The 20,406-nt window shown below is 49.5% G+C and overlaps 1 long non-coding RNA gene across 2 annotated transcripts in view; it reads right to left on the bottom strand.

Moving 5' to 3' along the window:
* The window catches only part of LOC134761464 (uncharacterized), a 111,786-nt gene that overhangs the window by 49,202 nt on the left and 42,178 nt on the right, over nt 1-20,406 (bottom strand). Inside the window, exon 5 of one of the 2 annotated variants that reach the window (XR_010140103.1) lies at nt 11,697-11,867. The exons of the other annotated variant lie outside the window; for it this stretch is intronic. This is a non-coding gene — a long non-coding RNA (uncharacterized LOC134761464). Of the gene's footprint in view, nt 1-11,696; nt 11,868-20,406 lie in introns of those variants that run through there. 2 annotated transcript variants of the gene reach the window in all.

Raw genomic sequence — 20,406 nt, 5'->3', positions numbered from 1 at the left:
ACAGTGCCTGGTACTTGTGTAAGATCCCAATAAATAATAGCTATCTACAGCCAATATCATATGAGGACACCCAGGAGTTTTGATGAGACAAAGGAGGTCTTAGCACTTGGAAAGGTTGGGAACAAGGGTCTTAGGAGCACTCAGTCCAGAAAGTCGATAGGATCAGAGAAATTTCCATTGCCATCTTTGCTCCCACAGGACTCCTGCAAAAGATCTTTACTGTGCTTTTCATCTTCAAACTCTGTTTGGGTCTCTAAGTGAGAAGTCCAGAGAATATGAAATGTGATGGGGGTTGAAGGATTCTGGTGGAGGAGTAAGGTACCAAACAATACAATTAGCATCATTCCAATTATCTATTGCTGTGTAGCAAAATATCTGATAGCTTAGAGCTTAAAACAATCATTTTTTTGTGCTCATGATTCCCGGGGTCAAGAATTTGGACAGGGTACAGTGGAGGGTGGGTTGTCTCTGTTCTATAACATCTGGGGCCTCAGCTGGTAAGATTCAAAGGATGTGGGTCTCTCAACAGCTGGGGCTGGAATCACTGAAGGCTCAGTCACTGACATGTCTGGTTCCTGGGCTGGGTTGACTGGAAGATTAGGACTGCAGGCCAGAGTGCCTACATGTGGCCTCTCTGGATGGTTTGGCTTCCTCACAATATGGCGGCTGTAGAATAGTCAGACTTCCCATGTGGCAATTCAGTATCTAATCATGAGTTTTTCAGCTCCCAAAGAGGAAGCTGCACCACCTTTTTTGCTCCAAGCCTCAGAAGTTTCTCAGCATTACTTTTTTTCTTTTCTTTTCTTTTCTTTTTTTTTTTTTTTTGAGACAGAGTCTTGCTCTGTTGCCCAGGCTGGAGTGCAGTGGTGATCTCGGCTCACTGCAATCTCTGCCTCCCGGGTTCAAGCAATTCTCCTGCCTCAGCCTCCTGAGTAGCTGGGATTACAGGCACGTGCCACCAGACCCAGCTAATTTGTATATTTTTAGTAGAGTTGGGGTTTTGCCATGTTGCCCAGGCTGGTCTTGAACTCCTGAACTCAGGTGATCTGCTGGCCTCGGCCTCCCAAAGTGCTGGGATTACAAGCATGATCCACAGCACCCAGCCTCTCAGCATTACTTCTGCTGCAATTTATTAGTTACAAAGGAGACATAAGCCCACCAGACTCAAGGGGAGGAGAATTAAACCCTATCTCTTGATGGGGGAAGAACAAAGTTCTAGAAGAGCATGTGGGATGGGAGATATTATTGTGACCATTTTTAGAAAATATAATTTGCCAAAGGCTGGCAGGTTAGAATTCATACTTCCCATGGACTTGCCAACCATCCCAAGAGAACAAGGCCTAAGGTCCCCAAGGATGATGGGGCCAAAAGCACATGCTCCTGTCTGTGCCCTGCCTTACCCTGTGGAGGAAGCCTCCTGGAGACCCAAAAAGAGAAGTGACCTGAGGCCCAGAATGAGTCCTCAGAGAGTCCCCTGTCGAACACTCAGTGAATATATATCAAATGAGAGAGCAAGAGAGCTGCAAACTGTGCTGGGGTCCCATCTCATATGACGCTCCATAATGATGATGATGGCGATGATAAGATATTTACTGAGTGCCTATTTGGGAGCAGGCATTTAAATGTATTTTTCTTTTTCATTTAAGCCTCCAAAAGGAAATGTATAACCTTAAATGCACGTCTTAGAAAAGAAAAAAGATTGAAAATTAATGAGCTAAGAATTTATCTTAATAAGTTAGAAAAAAAGACACAGCAAATAAACTCAAAGTAGAGGGAAGGAAATGACAAAGCGGAGAACAGAAATTGAAGAAACAGAAAACTAACATGCAACAGAGAGGATCAGCTAAGCCAGCCACAAGCCAATTGTGTGAAAATTGATAAATCCCTGGTGATAATGATGAAGAAAAAGTTGAAAGAGGGCAAAAATATTCAAAGTCAAGAATGAAAAGAAAGGTATTGCTATGGATGTTACAGGCATTAAAAATAAAACAAGAGGATATTGTGAATAATTTTGTGCCAATAAAACTGAAGGGTATATTCGAAATAGACAAATTGGTTGAATATATAACTTAGCAAAACTGACTCACCGTGACACAGGAATCTGGATAATCCTATAACCATTAAAGAAATGAAATCAGAAGTCAAACATGCTCCAGGAAGAAAATCTCAGGCTTCACTGGCAAGTTCTAATCTTTTTTTTTTTTTGAGATAGGGTCTCCCTCTGTCACCCAGGCTGGAGTGCAGCGGCGCGATCCTGGCTCATGACAACGTCCGCCTCCCAGGCTCAGCCTTCCAAGTAGCTGGGACTACAGGCACGCCCCACCATGCCTGACTAATTTTTGTATTTTTTGAAGAGATGGGGTTTCGCCATGTTGCCTAGGCTGGTCTCGAACTCCTGAGCTCAAGTGATCTGCCCGCCTTGGCCTCCCAAAGTGCTGGGATTACAGGCGTGAGCCACTGTGCCTGGCCAAGTTCTAATTCTTAAAACACCCCAGGAGAGTGTTGTAATTCCCATCTTCAGATGCGGAAATGGGCTCCAAGAAATCAAGCAACCTGCCTAAGGGCTCAGAGCTAGTAAATGTCAAAGCCAAGATTTTTTTTTTTTTTTTTTTTTGGCAGGGTCTGGCTCTGTCACCTAGGCTGGAGTACAGTGGCATGATCTTGGCTCACTGCAACCTCCACTTCCAAGGCTCAAGTGATCCTCCCACCTCAGCCTCCGAAGTACCACAGGCACACACCACCGTGCCCAGCTAATTTTTTGTATTTGTTGTAGAGACGGGGTTTCACCATGTTGGCCAGGCTGGTCTCAAAACTCCTGAGCTCAAGAGATCAGCTTGCGTCAGCCTCCCAAAGTGCTGGGATTACAGGGGTGAGACATCACGTCCGTCCTGAAGTCAAGATTTGAACCCTGGTTGACCTGGCTCCAAAGCCAGAAAGTTCAACCATTATACTCCTCAGCCTCTTCTTCAAATGCTGTAGCCAGTAGCATAGATGTGAGGGTGAAGGACAAAGCTGTGGTCCAGAAGCCCTAGAGACATGTATCTGATATGTCCACTCAGAGAAGAAGGAACCTGGAGATCCCCAGGACCCCACTCTGCCATCCTTCAAGACCTATTAAAATGCTACCACTGCTTCTCTGCAGAGCACCATAAACCCTGCCCAGAGCCCCCATAGCTGTCCTAGCCCCCCCTCACCTTTAAATGCCTCTGTCTCTGGGTCTTTTCTATATATTGTCTGCTGTGTATCATTCTCACCAAAGTTTTCCAACCTTGGAAATGCATGGCTGCCTGAGAATACAGGTCTTGGTTTGAGAAAGCTGCACTGAAAAGTTAAATGCTAGGCTGGGCATGGTGGCTTACACCTGTAATCCCAGCACTTTGGGAGGCTGATGGGGGAGGATTGCTTGAGCCCAGGAGTTCGAGACCAGCCTGGGAAACATAGAGAGACCCTGTCTTTAAAAAAAAAAAAAAAAAAAAAATTTTTTTTTAAAGAAAGAAGAAAAAGAAAATAGAGGGGCATGGTGATGCACCTATAGTCCCAGCTACTCAGGAGGCTGAGGTGGGAGAATCATTTGAGCCCAGGAGTTACAGGCTGCAGTGAGCTATGATCATACCACTGCACTCCAGCCTGGGAGACCCTGTCTCCAAAAAAAAAAAAAAAAAAAAAGTTAAATGCTGTCACTGTAGCAGATCACTGGGGCTCTGAAAACTGTAAGGCAACTACCATAGTCTTCTAGGCCAGGGGTCTCTAACCACTGGGCTGCGGGCTGGTAGCAGTCCCTGGCCTGTTAGGAACCGGGCTGCACAGCAGGAGCTGAGTGGTGGGTAACTGAGCATTACCGCCTGAGCTCTGCCTCCCGTCAGGTCACAGTGGCCAGTGGCATTTGATTCTTCTTTTTCTTTTTTTTTTTTTTTTTGAGATGGAGTTTTGCTCTGCTGACCAGGCTGGGGTGCAGTGGCGTGCAATCTTGGCTCACTGCAACCTCCACCTCCCAGGTTCAAGCAACTCTCCTGCCTCAGCCTCCCAAGTAGCTGGGATTACAGGCACCCGCCACTACACCCAGCTAATTTTTTGTATTTTTAGTAGAGAGGGGGTTTCACCATGTTGGTCAGACTGGTTTTGAACTCCTGACCTCGTGATCCACCCGCCTCGGCCTCCCAAAGTGCTGGGATTACAGGCGTGAGCCACTGCTCCAACCGGCCTTAGAGTCTCATAGGAGCGCGAACCCTATCGTGGACTGCACAGGTGAGGGATCTAGGTTGTGCGCTCCTTATGAGAATCTAATGCCTGAGTACAGTTTCATCCTAAAACCTCCCTCCGTCTGTGGAAAAATTGTCTTCCACGAAACCAGTCCCTGATGCCAAGAAAGTTGGGGACCGCTGTTCTAGACCACCCAAAATACGTTCTTGCTAAAAGTTATTTTAAGATTTTCACTAAAATAAAAACTAAAATTTAAATATTCTCATGGTAAAATTTGTGGTCCCTGAAGATAGAGTTTATAACAAGCATAAACTGCTCCACAACATAATGTAGCATTTCATTCTCTCTTGAAATCAAAATTAAATCCAGTTTAAGTTCTGTGGAATGCTAGATTTTGCTTCCATCTCTTCACCCCCTCCTGGGTAACAGGGTTATCTGTCCACATTCTTTACCCAGTAACTGTGAGCAGGGTGGATTTCTCCATACCTTGCCTCGGCTCAGCCATGTGACTTGCCATGAGCAGCAGTATTTTAGCAGATGTGACATGAGCAGAGGTTTAAAATGGGCATGCACACTGGGACTGTTGCTGGGGTACTTCTGCCATCTCCATGAATGTCCCCTGGCTGGCCTGCTGGTCATGAAAAGAGGATGAGAGACACGTAGAGTGGTGCCAACCCATGCCAGCCAAAGCTGGCCTATAGCAATGAACCCCAGCTGGTCCCCAAACACATGCACTAAATAAACACTGTTGTATGCTGCTAACATTTTGTGATTGTTCTACCGCACTAATTACTGTGACCATGGTTAACTGATACAAGCCCCTTCTTACCAAGATTACCATGTCCTTCAGTACTGGCCATTGGCTGTGGCCAGTTGCCACAGTTAATATGTATGCCCGGCCTGGCTGTGAAGCACATCTGCAGGTGGGGGCTGCAGCTCCATCTCCTCTGTGACAAGTTCAGTCATGGTGTCCTTTGAGAACAAAGGCTCCCAAAACTATAGCCCTTTGTGTTCAGCCCTCATAGGCATACATGGCCCTCAGTGAAATCTGATTGCCTGGGTTTGATTCTTGGATCCGTAACCTTAGGAAGTTCACTTAATCTTTCTTTGCCTTATCTGTCACATGGAAACAATGATAGTACCTACTTCACAGGGTTCTTGTGAGAAATAAGTGAATACGTACAACATGCTTAACACAGTGCCTCCTGGCGCACAGTAAGTATGCACTAAATGCTGTCTATTATTATTATCACACATGTGGTCACCCAAATATTCTTCCTCCTAAGTCCTCCCGTCTCAGAGGATGCATCCTCATGAGTGCAGGTTTCTGCCATCGATGGAATTCATACCTTCATCCCCTTTCTGGTCTTGAGAGTTCCAACTAAGCCTCCTGAGTTGAGACCATCCCACTTTAATCTGGGAAGCATTAAGCCTCCAATCCTAATCTTTGTTTAAAACGTCTGTTTGGAAGTTGTCTTCTGGGTATCCTGCTGCTTGCAGCTTCTCTTTTCTACTCTCAACTACACCAACCCTCATGGGGGTCAAGAAAGTCCACACTTCAAGGACATGAAGCCTGGCTCTCTCCTGCCCCTGGCCCCAGGGATGAAATACCTTTCATTCTTTTGAGGTGAGCCTGCAGCTGAGAAAAACTAGACATGGTTATTTCCTCAATAGGTCATTCTGCTACATTTAATTCTCAATAAATCTTCACCATGGGACTGAATTCCTTGGCTGTTTTATTCAGTGTGTACCTCCAGCACTTAGGGCAGAACCCACACTTAGTAGGTGCTTGAGAAACATTGTGTAAATGAATGAATGAAGAATACGAATCACAGGGTGGGAACAATTTTCAAACTAGGGGTGGAGAAATCAATATGATCATTCACTGTGTGCCCAGCCTCATGCTTGACACTGAGGTCCAAGCAAGAAAAGTAACAAGGCACTTGGAGCTTGTAGTCAAGTCCTCAAAGACTAAAGTCTACAAAGGAAACAGAGCTCAACCACACAAATCACTTGCTCTGCCTATCCCACATCAGAGGGAACCCAGTGAAGTGTTCGTTCAGAAGAGGCAGGATGTGGCCTAAGGTCTGAAGGCACGGGAGGGGCTGGGGCAGAGGGCACGGGGGGCCCAGCTTACCCTGAGATAAGGTGTCCCAGAACACCACGAGCAAGGGCACAGCACAGGAATGTGCTATTTGTGGAAAATAACCATGACACCAGCCTCAGCCATTTGTAGCACTTGTGATAGGGAGTCATGGGGGTAAACTTAGCTATTTCAGGCTGTGGGCTGAGTGTTGACACCTGGAGGTTAGGCTAGGAGTGGATCCTGGCAAAACAGGCCACAAAGACTGGGGCCCTGAGGCGAGGTGTGACAGCACCCACTAGCAACAGGGCTCTCTTTCCTCTCATTCCAGGACCAGGCGAGATTTGAACCCTTGCCAGAGACTCCAAATATGAGCCCACCACAGGGGCACATCCCTCTGCTCCTCTAAGAAGGTGAAATTTGTATGGGTGAGGAGGCTTTGGTTTCCAGCAACAGAAAAACTCTAGCTAACTTAAGCAAAAAATGATTGTATTAGAAAGAAATGAGGGTAGCTCACAGAATCAAAGAAAATGCTAAAGAGGCTGTCCCAGAAACAGGAGGAAGCACGACAGTGAAATCAAGGGCTACGGAACAATCCCTTTATGGTGCCGCCTTGGGGATACATTAATTCCATTTCCTTCCTTCCTTCCTTCCTTCCTTCCTTCCTTCTTCCTTCCTTCCTTTTCTTTCATAGAGACAGGTCTTGCTATGTTGCCCAGGCTGTTCTTGAACTCTTGGCCTCAAGCGATCCTCCTGCCTAGTCCTCCCAAAGTGCTGAGATGACAGGTGTGAGCCACTACACTGGGTCCCATTTTCATGTCATTCCATTTCAGATTCAAGGAGGTGGCCAGGCACAGTGGCTTATGTCTGTAATGCCAGCATTTTGGGAGGCTGAGGTGGGAGGGTCCCTTGAGCCCAGGAATTTGAGACCAGCCTGGGCAACAGAGCAAAAGTCCATCTCTATTTTATTTTATTAATTTATTTATTTATTCATTTATTTATTTATTTTTAACCAGAGTCTCACTTTGTTGCCAAGGCTGGAGTGTGATCTCTGCTCACTGCAGCCTCTGCCTCCCGGGCTCAAGTAATTCTCCTGCCTCATCCTCCCCAGTAGCTGGGATTACAGGCGCTCGCCACCACGCCTGGCTAATTTTCGTATTTTTAGTAGATATATGGTTTCACCATGTTGGCCAGACTGGTCTCAAACTCCTAACCTCAGGTGATCTTCCTGTCTTGGCCTCCCAAAGTGCTGGGATTACAGGCATGAGCCACCATGCCCAGCCCCATCTCTATTTAAAAAAAAAAGATTCAAGGAGGAGAGAGCATCTGATTGGCCTAGCTTGGGTCACATGCCAATCCCCTAGCCAGGGAATGGAGGTAGCCTTCATTGACAGTCCACCAAGATTATAACAGCTGAAACAGTTGCCCCAAGCCAAATCTCCAAAGCTGGTGCCAAGGGAAATGGATACTGAGCAGGCCAAAACAGTGGCTCTCTATTACAGGACATGTGCACTGGGAAAACCTAAGGCCCAGTTGGTGCTGGAGGCTGGGGAGAGGGGGAGGATGGAGCAGTTACCTGAACTGATAGGTGTACCCTTGTGACTGGATCCCTAGGCCTCAGAGCCCAGAGTCCACTTCAAGTTCCTCCCTCAGGGGCTTTCAGGACTGTTAGGGTGAGATGTGAGCTGGTGTGGAAGAAGGTGCTATTAAGGTTCTAAGTGGCTGCAGTGAGCTGAGATCACGCCGTTGCACTCCAGACTGCGCAACAGAGCGAGACTCTATCTGAAGAAAAAAAAAAGGTTCTAGGTGGGAACCCCAGGCCAGTGTTGAGAAGTGAACCCATGGAACTTAATAATTTAATAGTTCCAAAGTGGGAGGAGGGAGGGATGTGGCTTTTCCTGGGATATGGCAAGCATGGACAGCAAGCCCATTCTCAACCTCCAGGATGCCGAGAGTGTCAAGCGTTCCCCCGGCTTCCCCAGGCCCCTCACACCACATGGAATTTCAGAAGATCAGAGGCAGAGGCCAGTGCTCATGCAGGGGAGAAGCAGGGAGAAACCTCCTGCTTCATGCAATTGAAAGAGAGTCAAACGGGGGCGGGGGTGTGTTAGGAAAGTGTAATTACCAAGCCTGCCTGTTCCTAAAGCCTGGCACGAGGAAAATGGGACCATCTGGGATCCTGATGCTATACAGCGGGGGCAGAGGTAGACTCAGGGCAACCGAAATCCTCTCCATGTGGTTGGAGCCTCCCTGAGCCTTGTCCAGACCCGGCCCAGCTCAGTCTGAGAGGTGGAATGAGTTCTGAGCACACGTCACAAAGGGACTTGTAGGCTCTTCAGGAACCAGGGAGGAGTGGGCTTAGGAGAATGTGACATCAGGAGGAGGAGACAAGAAGGTTCTAGATTCACTCTCCGTTCTTCCCTGCCCTGCTCAGAGCCACAGGAAGCTGACCTCTGTGGACTTACTGCCCTGGCTCCTTGCCCTCAGCTTCCTGTTGGGTTTGGCCAATGGAAGCCACTGGCAGGAGACTAGCTGATGGGATGAGAAAGAGGTCAGGACACTCATTCCACACCCTCAGCCCCACTGCTGGGCCTGGGTGTTGGCAGCAGCTGCCTTCCTCTGTAGAAGGCCACAGCTCCCACGGGGCAACACCTCTCCCACAGCCACAGCTGTCACCAAGTTCTGCCAATACCATGCCCAGGCACAGTGGCTCACACTTGTAATCCCAGCATTTTGGGAGGCCAAGGCGGGCAGATCACTTGAGGTCAGGAGTTCGAGACCAGCCTGGCCAACATGGTGAAACCCCATCTCCACTAAAAATACAAAAACTAGCCAGGCATGGTGGCGCACACCTGTAGTCCCAGCTACTCGGGAGGCTGAGGTGGAAGACTCACTTGAACCCAGGAGGCAGAGGTTGTAGTGAGCCGAGATCGTGCCACTGCACTCCAGCCTGGGTGACAGAGTGAGACTCTGTCTTAAAACAAACAAACAAACAAGCAAAAAAACGCATCATGCCTCCTCTTACCCCTTCCGGCCTCCAGGTGGTAAGGGCTTTCTTCTGCGGCCAGGCCCTGGGTGCCTCCCGGCCCTCTTGGTTTCCTGCAGCCCCGGTCGCCTGTCACTAGTCTTTTCATTAGCCTCTCCTCAGCTTACCCTCTGAAGGAGCCACCGTTTTTCTGCAGGTCCCTGGTGGAACAACCTCTTACTGTAGCATAGCAGCATGGAAGCCCCCTGTCACCTTGGCCCCTTGCTGAGCCCCTTGCTTGCCCAGGGCTGCCTCAGAGAGAACAACAGTCAAGGAATCTCAAGCAAGTGTTCTCTGGTGTTTGGCAGGGCCCTTAAGAGGTTATTCTGTCGCCTCCCTGCCTCCACGCATGGAGAATAGTAGAAGGGCTGAGACTGGCCAACCCGAGAAAGGCCTTCAGCTGAGGAGAGGCCCTGTGGCCTCAGCTGCCCCCAAGGATGGGTTCTCTGCACCCTGCTTTGCTTCTGTTCCTTCTGCTGCCATCTCTGCCGATTCCTTGTCTCGTTAATGAAAAGCATGCAGCTCTGTCCTCCATGGACTCTTTGTAGCAGGGAAGCCAGGGCTCTTTTATAACCTTCCCCTGAACTTCAGCAGTCTTCCACTTACCTCTTCCTTTGCCCAGAGATAATCCTTTTTTCTGCCCCCACCCACTACCTCTTGCTCAGAGCATGGTGAGGAGCAGGGAGAAAGATTGGGAGCCTTCTCTGAGCCTTGCACTCCCACCCCAGACCTTGGTTTTCCCAGGAAGCAGCAGGCAGGGGCAGGCCTGTTTCAGACTGAAGGCAAGACAGATGCTCATTAAGGAAGCTGAGAACCGAGGGAGGTGACTAATGGTGTCAGGAGCAGAGCCTAGCAGGAGCAGAGAATTGAGCAACGGGATCAGAATTGAATGTGGGAGAAAACAGGAGAGGAGACGAGTCAGCGCGCTGGGATTCTCTTAGGAGAAAACACAACCAGCCTCCTCCTACAGCCTGCTTCTCTACCTCCTGAAAGCTGTCATCGTTGAAGACTACTCTGTCACCTTGTGTGGGGGAGGGGTGGCTAGGACATGGATACAGATAAAGGTAAGGTGTTCATTCATTCATTTCACAAACATTCACTAAGTGCCTGCTACATACAGGGCACCAGCAGTGAATCAGACAAGCAGAATCCCTGCCTTCATGGAGCTTATTACCTGATGCACTTAAAATGCAGACTTACGGCCGGGCGCAGTGGCTCACACCTGTAATCCCAGCACTTTGGGAGGCTGAGGCAGACAGATTACCTGAGGTCAGGAGTTCCAGACCAGCCTGGCCAACAGGGCGAAACCCCGTCTCTACAAAAGTATAAAAATTAGCTGGGCGTGGTGGCAGGCAACTGTAATCCCAGCTACTCGGGAGGCTGAGGGACGAGAATCTTTTGAACTGGGGGGCGGGGAGGCTGCAGTGAGCTGAGATCACACCACTGCACTCCAGCCTAGGTGACAGAGCGAGACTCCGTCTCAAAAAAATACAATACAATACAATACAATCCAGACTCCCTACTGTGGCCCCCAAAGCTGCACATGGTCTCTCCAACTGCACTCTATGCCTCTCTTTCTCTCACTCTGCTCTAGCCACAAAGGCCCTCCTGCTCTGCCCTGAGTATGCCAACTTCACTCCTACCTCAGTGCTCTTGCCTTGGCTGTTCCCTCTGCCTGGAACTCTTTTTCTCCCCGATGTTCTTGTGACTGCTTCCTTCCGGTCATGCAAGTCTCAGCTGAGAGATTTCCCAAGCAGAGAGAAAGGCACTCCAGGGAATGTGCAAAGTTTGTTGGCAAGGCCTGGTGTGAGAAAGAGCTGAAGAACTAAAAGGAAACCAGGGTGGAGGAGGCAGGGAGGGCAGAGGGACGTCGGGGAGATTTAAGCCAACCTCCCCTGAAAGTTGACCGTGATCAAAGGCTGTGATCCAGGGAGCAAGCGACGACAGAGGAGAGCCCAAAGGAGAACCATGCCTGGCTAATTTTTAAATTATTTGTAGAGATGAGATCGTGCTATGTTGCCCAGGCTGGTCTTGAACTCCTGAGCTAAAGCAATCCTCCCGCCCCAGCCTACCAAAGTGCTGCAATTACACCATGTCTGGCCTCCATGTGTGTTTCAACGTGTACACAGAACAGGCATGTGCTTTCTCATGGAAGCCTACAACCCACTCCCTTCCTCCATAATCTCCCCCTGTCCACACCCACACCCAGCTCCACACAGAGGGCCCAGGGCAGGGGAATAATTCCAACCCCTCACGCTGGGGGCCAGCTCATTCTGATTTCTCAAGAAGTTTAATTTTGCCAACAGCCAGAGGCAACGACAGCAGCTCTGGAAATTTGGCTGCTGGTTCTCTGGGCTGGGATAGGCAGCCCAGAAATAATTACCTCTTTGAGTGCTTTATTGGAATATGCACGTGCTTCCTGCTCTGTAGGGGCTGTTCTCTCCCAGGGCTGCTTCTTAACGTGAGGAATGAATTAGGCCTGTGAGGCTGCCGCGGCTGCTTCAAGGAGCGGGTGGAGGGTGGGTCCGCCTCAGGGAGGGACCTTATCCATCCCCTTTCCTGCAAAACCACATTATACGGACAGGTGTTTGGACAGCTATCTGCAATCTGTCTGTCGCAAGCACCAAAGCCTCACCACGTTATGGTCCTAGAGTTACCCCCAAGGTCTTCCTCCACCCCTGCACTGCGAAGGAAGCGCCTCGCGGGAGTGCCTCCCTGCGCTGGCTGAGGATGGGTGGTCCTGAGACTCGGGCTCTGAGCTCTGAGGGCTGCTTTGCTCTAGGCGTGCCCCCTCCATGCTGTTGCCCTTTACGCAGGTTGCCTGCGCCTCCTTGCTCGGGGCAAGGAAACAGAATGCTAATGATGATGAGTCCAGGTTTCCCCGGGTGTGGAACCAGCCAGATAGATGGATTCCAGTGCCACATCCTGGCTCCAGCCTCCAGACCTGCCACTGCACCAAGATGGCCGCCTCCCCTGCGATTGTGGGCAGGAAATGAGGGGAGTGAACAGGCAGAGCAGAAGCGGAAGGACTGAAGTGCAGGAACAGATTTCATTTTTTTCTGCCCCAAATCTGGTGGAGTGTTCCGAAGGTCACTGAGAGACTGTCTCCCTGACTCCAGCCCAGTCTGTGGCCTCCCAACTTCCTAGGGAGCCCAACCCACACCCCCTGACTTGCTGGGCACCTGGACAGGGGGGATGAGGGACTTCAACTCCGTGCAGTTATTTCAGCTCCATGATTCAGCTGAAATCCTCTGGGTTCAAGCTGTTGACTAGAATCTCTCTAAAATAATCACCCTCCTTTGATTTAGGCTATAATGTGGTGTTGAGGTACACTACGGAATGGCTGTTAGGGACATAAGGACCTCTAGGCCTGGTAACTCCTGTGGATGCTGCTTGAAGCTCCAGTGCTCCTGCAGGCCCACATAAGTGCTGTGCTATGCCATTCCTCCCGAGTCTTGGCTTCTGGAAAACTCATTCTTCAAAATCCTGATCAAAGATCACCTGTTTGGCCAGATGTGGTGGTTCCTGCCTGTAATCCCAGCAGTTTGGGAGGCAGAAGCGGGAGAATTGCTTCAACCCAGGAGTTCCAGACCAGCCTGGGCAACAAAGTGAGACACTGTCTCTACAAAAATTTAAATACTAGTCAGGCACAGTGGCACATGCCTATAGTCTCGGCTACTTGGGAGAATCACTTGAGCCCAGGAGTCTGAGGCTGCAATGAGCCATGATCTTGCCATTGCACTCCAGCCTGGGTGATGGAGCAAGACTCTGTCTGTAAAAAAACAAGATCACCTCTTCTTTGAAGCCTTTTCAGATCTGATCCCTTTTCAGGTCTAGCTGATTGCTCTCCTTTGAGTCAATACTTCATTCTGCAGATGGCCTGATCTTGAACAAGTTACTAATGATTATGGGACCTCTGTAAAATGGAGATGATAGATCCCTCACAGGGTTAGCAAGGAGTTAAAGGTAATGTATCTTTAAAACTTTGCATTGTACTTGGCATATGATCAGGGCTCAAAAAATGACGGTTTTTTGAGTGATAATGGCAGTGATTGCACTTTTTCAGTCATCTGTTTACATATCTGTCACCTCTAATAGATTGTGAACTCTTCAGGACAAGGACCACAGTTGAGTCACTGCTGTAGGCATGGCACCCTGGCTGGCTCAGAGTGAGCACCCAATACAGAGTGATGAATGTCAGTGTTATCATTAAGACACTTACAATAATACCAACTGGCCTTTAACGAGTGTTTGCCATATGCTGGCCACTGTTCCAACTAGTTTACCAAGGTTATGTCATTTAATCTTCACAGCAATCCTATAAAGCATTCTCATCCCCAGTTTACAGATGAATAAACTGCATCTTATCAAGGCTAGACAATTTGCCTGAGGTCTCACTGTAAGAAGTAGGAGATGGAGACAGTTCTTGAACCAGATCAGTCTGACTCCAGAGTTTTTGGTCACCCACCCAACTCCACTGCCCAGTGTGTTCTGTGCTATATTGTAATCCTCAGGCCACCTGTGTTTCTCTTCTGCCTGTCAACAGGAATTGGGTTTGGCTTATTTCTGTAGCCACTAACCCCTGCACAGACCCTGGCATACAGTAGGCCACACAGTCAATATTTCTTGGATAAGTAGATGAGAAAAGGAGAGGGAGAAAGGAGATGGTCAAAGGCAATCAAGAAGATAGTAGGGCTGGGTGGGGCAAGAGATGTTCAGTTTTGGAGAGCCATGGGAGGTGAGGTTTCAAGTGGGCAGGGAAGGGTATGGCCTGGCCCTGGGGCTCACACACCTTTCTCAGGGCTCCTTGCCATTCCCACCACCCCAAGTGCAAGTGCATTTGGAAGGGCATTCCCTTGGGAACAGACTGAAGCTCAGAAGAATCCGGGCTGAAGGCTCAGGTGCCCCCCTTCTCAGGCAGCTCCTTTCCACTCCCAGGACCCCTGGCCTGAGTTCGGGGAAACAAAAAGAGGTTTGCAGCATGTGAGCCAGCATTTGGGAGAAGAGCAAACAAGAGCAGACAGCAGCATCTCTGTGCCTTAGGAGACTAAACAGTGGGGGCCAGGGAGTCACCCCCCTTCCTGAGCTCAACATTCAGGGCCTGACCTGACTCAGGAGGCTTGTAGCTTGGGGGAGCCAGCCTTGGTGGAGGTAAATCTCACCTGTGAGTGGGTGGGTGCATCTCTGGCTCCCTGTCCCATCAGCACCCTGGGGTGGGGCCTGCCTGCCAGCTGACCCCAGGACCTGGGTTGCAAGAACCCTTGCCAGCCACTCAGCCTGGCATCTTCAAGCCCAGTTGGTGCTAGAGGGAGAGCGAGTTTTTAATTTATATTTCTCGGCTTGATTCAGAGTCTGGGCAGCTATTTCAACTGCTTCACTGGCATATTCTTTAATCCTGAGTTTCTTTTTCTCATTATGGCTCGAAAATTAAAATCTCTCTGCCTTGGGCAAATGAAGCCTGAGTGAGAGAAGGCTGCTGCCACCACACATTTCTTATTTAAGTCAATTTGGAAACACCAAATGCTTTTTCTCAGGGCAGGTGACCAAGGGAAGAGGACGGAGCAGAGTTTAGCCTCCTCCTTGCCACGTCCTGGGCATTAATCCTCCCATTATTCCTGCAGCCCTCGCTGACCTGGCCTAATCACAAACTTAATAACACCCTGCGCTTGCAAAGCTCTTCTGCATGCATTATTTCCAGCAGAGCCTCACAACAGCCCTGCACGGAAGGAAAGCAGGTGTTCTCGTCCTCACTTTTATTAACAAGGAACTGAGGGCCCCGCACATTTCATAGATGAGAGATGGAAGCCTCTGAGGTCCTACGGGAGGTGCAGTGGGGTGGGGGTGGAGAAATTGTGACCCCTCCCCTTCAAGTCCCCTTGCTTCCCAGAAGACAGCGGAGCCAGCACCCCTTCTTCTCATTGATCCCAGAACACTGAATGGGAGACTCGCTCAGGAGCGGCGTGATCTAGGGCAGTTCTTGTCCACCCTCTGAGCCTCAACTCCCTTATATTTATTTATTTTTATTTTATTTTATTTACTTATTTATTTATTTATTTATTTATTTATTTATTTATTTTGAGACGGAGTCTCCCTCTGTCTCCCAGGCTGGAGTGCAATGGCGCAATCTTGGCTCACTGCAACCTCTGCCTCCCGAGTTCAAGTGATTCTCCTGCCTCAGCCTCCTGAGTAGCTGGGATTACAGGCATGTGCCACCACACCTGGCTAATTTTTGTATTTTTAGTAGAGACAGGGTTTCACCATGTTGGCCAGGCTGGTCTCAAACTCCTGACCTCAGGTGATCTGCCCGCCTCGGCCTCCCAAATTGCTGGGATTACAGGCTTGAGCCACCTCGCCTGGCCTATTTTATTTCTATCTTTTTTTGAGATGGAGTCTTGCTCTGTCTTCCAGGCTGGAGTACAAGAGTGCAATCTTGGCTCACTGTAACCTCTGCCTCCCAAGTTCAAACGATTCTCCTGCCTCGGCCTCCCAAGTAGCCGGGATTACAGGCGTGCACCACCATGCCCAGCTAATTTTTGTATTTTTGGTGGAGACGGGGTTTCACCATGTTGGCCAGGCTGGTCTCAAACTCCTGACCTCAGGTGATCCACCTGCCTCGGCCTCCCAAAGTGCTGGGATTGCAGCCGTGAGCCATTGTGCCTGGCCAACTCCCATATATTTAAAAGATGGGTTGCCCTAAATCATGCCTAATGCCACCTTGCCTCGCTTGTGCCCAGACCCCAGGGAAGGGAGGGTGGCTGTTCTCTGCTGCGTTGCTTCATCTCCAGGTTTCCACTCTCTGTCCCTGTGCAGCTGCTCCTCTTCCTGGGGCAGCACACCCAGTTGTCTTTGCCCGGCTCTTCTTTCTCTTTGCAGATCTCTCCCTCACTTGCTGACAGAGTCTCTGAGGGATAGCTCGTCTATAGAGTCTTCTGGTGTAGTTCCAGAACATGCCCTTGGCCATGGGCCTGGAAATGGTGTCTGGTGGGAGGTGGCTGTGGGACAGCCTGAAAGCCATAGCTGCACATTGTTTTTACCAAGCTCATCAGGAGGTGCCTGGGAGGCTTCCAAGGTCTGAAACAGGTCCCCTTCCCTGAGGGACACAGGTTTAGAAATGAAGGCTGCCTCTGTCTCGAGCATTAGAAATTGTGACTTCCCTGTGGGTAAATAACAGCATCAGCCTTCTTAGGGACAAAGGTCCTGGTGGAAAAGGAGCTCTTGTTCCACCTTTGCCCCACTCCAAGCTCCCTGGAGGACCCGGTAGTTTTCCATATTCTTTTACTCTCATTTGTGGGGCTCTGGAGCCTGGCCAGTTATCTCTTGATGGGAACCAGAACCCAAGGCACCACAGGCCCCTAAACCTCTCCAACAACTGCGTGTGGTTGTGCCTAGTGCGAAATGCCAGCCACATTCACCTTCCCCTCCTCCTCCCTGAAGAGTGGGAACTAAGGGCCTGACCACTATCTTTTTCACCACCTCAACCCCCGGGACCACAGGAGGAACTCCAAATCTAACCTGAGCCAGCAGGAGGGGCAGCACAGGGGCCTCCTAAGGATGGTGCAGGTGGGAGCGAGAGCTGAGGTAGGGAGGAGTGGATGAATACTTCCCGGAGATAAAAGATTTGAATTGCACCTCAAAACCCAAAAGGAGGATGCATTGTTGAGGCAGGGAAGATAAAAATAAGCAAAGTGGAAAGCCGAGGATTTGAATTTAGATAGATCTGGGTTCACATTTCAGCTCCATCTCAAGCTGTGAAATCTTAGGCAACTTCTGGAGTCCTTGGTTTCCTCCTCCACGCTCCACAATGGTGATTATTCCATAATGTTGTTGCAGCATTCAATGAAATAACGTACATAAGAAACTTACCAGCCAGGCGCTGTGGCTCATGCCTGTAATCCCAACACTTTGGAAGGCCGAGGTGGGAGAATCACTTGAGGCTAGGAGTTCAAGACCAGCGTGGGAACATTGCAAGACCTTGCCTCCACTAAAAATTTAAAAATTAGCTGTGTGCCGTATCAAATGCCTTTGGTCCCAGCTACTCGGGAGGCTGAGGTGGGAGTTTGACGTTGCAGTGAGCTATGATCGCACCACTGCACTCCAGCCTGGCCAACAAGTGAGACTTTGTCTCAATAGGAAGAAAGAGAGAGAGAAACTTACTAAGTTTTCTGGCATATATTAGGCACCCAGTAAATGGTTGCTATTATTGTTATCACTATGTTGGTGATGGGGAGTCAAGAAGTGGGAATTGAAGAGCAGACTTTCTTGTTTGTAGAGACAGGCAACCACAGTGAGTAGGAGAAGAAATCCCCAGACAGGGGTCTCTAACAGAAGCCATCTGTGATCTCATGAGGGCCTAGCCTTGCCACTCTGGTGCTATCTTGTTGACTCAGATACAGGCTTTGATTTCCTTGGAGCAGCTCAGTTTACAACAGGAATAAGCAGCATCTTGGGAAATTCGAGTCACAGAGACTGGGCAGAGTCGCTCTCCCTGTCAGATAAAGGGGCCCCTGTTCTGATTCCCATCAGTGACAAGGGATGACGCTCAGGCTGCCACTGAGCATGAGGGCCAGGCCAGAAGGAACAATGGTTGGGCAGGTGCCAAGGTCTTGAGGAAAAACTGAGGTCCTGAGAGAGAAACCAGAGCTGCCCCAGTGGGTACTGCCTTCCCTTTTGTGCCTCTCACTCTTTGCTCCCAGCCCCAATTTCTTTTCTTTTCTTTTTTATAGAGATGGGGTCTCACTATGTTGCCCAGGCTGGTCTTGAATTCCTGGCCTCAAGTAATCCTCCCACCTTAGCCTCCTAAAGTGCTGGGATTACAGACGTGAGCCACCACACCTGCTCCCCCCACCGATGTCTAAACCCTCCACCCCCTATCTCTGACAAAGAGGGTGGGACCAAGCTGAGACGTGTCAGGGTAGGTGGTGATGATACCGTAGACACTGGGAGTCCTCTCCCAGAGGTGCTGGTTACAGTATTGGACCTCCTCCTACATCACTAGACCTGGGGGACCCATAAAAGATTGGAGGGCCAGGAAAATGGAGTAGCAATCCTAAAATCCTGAGAAGTGAGAATTCACAGCTGTCAGCTTTACCTCACCCTGCTTCTTTTCTTCTTCTTCTTCTTCTTCTTCTTCTTCTTCTTCTTCTTCTTCTTCTTCTTCTTCTTCTTCTTCTTCTTCTTCTTTTTGTTCCCCCCCCAAGACAGTCTCTCTCTGTCACCCAGGATGGAGTGCAGTGGCCCTATCTTGGCTCACTGCAACCTCCGCCTCCCGGGTACAAGCAATTCTCCTGCTTCAGTCTCCTGAGTAGCTGGGATTACAGGCGCCCGCCACCACCCCCAGCTAATTTTTGTATTTTTAGTAGAGATGGGGTTTCTCCATGTTGGCTAGGCTGGTCTCAAACCCCTGACCTCATGATCCACCCACCTCGGCCTCCCAAAGTGCTGGGATTACAGGCATAAGCCACCACTCCCGGCTCTTTTCTTCTTTTCTTCAACCCCAGTTCCCTGTTTCTTCTTTCTCTTCTCACTCTCTCTTTTCCATTCTCTTTTTTCTGCCTCTTCCTCAGACTGGTTTTGCAACTTTTCAACTTCTGTTCCCAAACCCCCCTCACATACAGAAGAGTCTCTGTTTCTCTTGTGTCTCATTTATGTCTCTGATTGCCTTACCCAGAGAAGGGACCCTTGCCTTCTCTGATAGAGGCTTAAAACAGAGCAAAGCCCCAGGGATGGGGTAGCTCAGGCTCAGGGGACCATGGGGGTGAGGCCTGGGCCACATGGAGATGGAAGCACGAGCCAGCTCATGACTGCAGAAAGACTGTATTGAGTGGGCTCTGGTGACTCACCACTCAGTGGAGGGGTCTGGGAGAGTGATGTCACTGTTGACACTAGAGCTGCCCCGTCCCTGCCCTGAGACCTTTTCTTGCCTTGCTGACTTCTTTTTGCCTCCCTTTATAGGGCAGGGCTAAGGAAGCAAGTTTCACCTTTGATGACATTTAGAACCACAATGTGGTTTTTTTAAACCGAGAATTTCCTTCCCACATCCTCACCTCCTCCTCCTCTGCCTGTCTTGTGGCGGGGGGGTGTACTCATGTGCACGTGGGCATTCTCTGTCTCACACATGTGTGCACATTTCTTTTATGTATGTACAGCTCACGTGCATGCACACACACACTCACTCACTCACACTCACACATACTCCCACCTGCCATCTGTTTCCGTCAGTCGGGGGATCACATAAACTGGGCCTCCAAATTGTGCAGGGGGACTGGAAGGGGCTGATTCTCCCAGAGGGGGACCTGAGGAAGAACCCCTGTGTGCTCTTGTCTGCTGGCACCTCGGTGCCATGTGCCTCTTGACTTCAGAGGCTGCACCCTTGAGCCCCAGTAAGCCCAGCATTTGGGTAGGCATGTGTGTCCTTGAGAAGGTGCTCTTCCAATTTCATAATCAGAGGAAAACTGGGGTGGAATTGGGTTGTGGGTTGTGGGTAGGGACAGTGGGGATATATGGAGGAACACATAGACTAGGAGGGCCAGAGACTAGAAACTGATTCCATGACAAATGTCATCATTGTCCCTTCTCCCACCCTCCCCCAAATTAGATGTATATTTCTTTCCCTCTACATTTTGAGAAGAGAGAAAGTTGCATCTCACTTGGTAACCAAGTCCCAGGAATCTAGCTTAAGTCGGGGCAGAGGAAGAGTTCTCAACATGAGACTGAATATTAATGCTATGTAAATCACATTCAAATGTGTTGAAAGCAAAAATAAATAGGTGGTGGGTCTTGAAAACGGAACAATTAGACTGAGGTGAAGGCAGTGGAGGAGCCACAGCCTAGTAACGGGGTGACTTCTGGAGTCTGGGTGCAGGCTGTGCACTCCTGCCCTCTAGAGATCCTAGCCTTCCTGTGGTTGGTAAAAAATGGTTTGTTTTGGCCATAAGCAACTAACCAACAAGTCCTTGTCAAATGCATACCTGGCCTGGTGGCAGAGGTGGATTTTCTGTGAAGCTAAGGAAGCTTGGGTGGCAGTGCTCCTCATTTGTACAGGCCCCTTTGAAACCCTGCACTTAATTTCATGTTCATCATCTTGTATTTTTTTTCTTAA

This window comes from Pongo abelii, chromosome 4 (assembly GCF_028885655.2).
Source record: "Pongo abelii isolate AG06213 chromosome 4, NHGRI_mPonAbe1-v2.0_pri, whole genome shotgun sequence".
Lineage (NCBI taxonomy): Eukaryota > Metazoa > Chordata > Mammalia > Primates > Hominidae > Pongo > Pongo abelii.
This window is presented reverse-complemented; position numbering and strand designations above follow the sequence as displayed.